The following is an 899-nucleotide window of genomic DNA, read 5'->3' on the forward strand; positions in this document are numbered from 1 at the left end:
CTATATATCGCAGCGAAATGGCATAAGACGGGGTTGGCCATATCCCTTAGGTATATGGCTAACTCCTGGTTTATGCCATTCTTCTGCGACATATATCAATAAAGTAAAAATAACATGGTGCCTGGTGCTCTTTGACCGTCCGTTGTGCTACATCCTTTTTTCCACGCACATGCAAACTGGAATCAACTCCCATCGGCGGCGTTTCCACTAGATTATAACATAGGGTTATTTAATATTATGGGGTATAAATAAAAAACTTATTGGGCTCGTCCGGGATTTGAACCCGGGACCTCTCGCACCCTAAGCGAAAATCATACCCCTAGACCAACGAGCCGGTTGTTGTTCACTATCAAATTTTCCTTCATGATTAAAGCAAGTAATATTTGATTGCTTGAAACGGATGTATAACTTCAAAAAGTTAAAGGTATATAGTACGCGATAGGTCGATGGCAATTGGGGTGAGGACGCCCCCGACAGCGGGCGAGCGCGCGTGACATGCGGGTGTGCGAGGCGTCTCCCCGCCTTATCGCCTTATACTCCGATTGCCATCTCGACCTGTCGCGAACCATACATGCCCGGGATCAATATTCGGCCCTCCCGAATAGTAGGCCAATGTCTACCACTACCATTACTACTAACTAGACTATCACCGCTTCATAGATCTACAAATACCGCTCTCGAAATATTTCTACTTGGATAAAAATATAATTTCTGATACTTCTGTCTTTCCAAAATGATATTTTGTTCGATTCCACCGTCGATCGTCAGTATCGGCTAATCCAGCATGGCCGGTATCCGGGGCCAATGTTCCAGGAATTCTCCGCAACATTAACTCTTGGCTCACCCCCCAGCCGAGACTTCTCGCTGACGAAGCAATATTATCTTTTATTCGCTCTATT

The 899-nt window shown here is 45.3% G+C and overlaps 1 non-coding gene across 1 annotated transcript; it reads right to left on the minus strand.

Annotated features, from left to right (window-relative positions):
- Window positions 1-262: 262 nt before the first annotated feature.
- Trnap-agg lies at window positions 263-334 on the minus strand. Its single transcript has one exon. It is a non-coding gene; the product is annotated as a tRNA-Pro (tRNA).
- Window positions 335-899: the final 565 nt, after the last annotated feature.

Source organism: Maniola jurtina, chromosome 14 (genome assembly GCF_905333055.1).
Source record: "Maniola jurtina chromosome 14, ilManJurt1.1, whole genome shotgun sequence".
Taxonomy (NCBI): Eukaryota; Metazoa; Arthropoda; class Insecta; order Lepidoptera; family Nymphalidae; genus Maniola; species Maniola jurtina.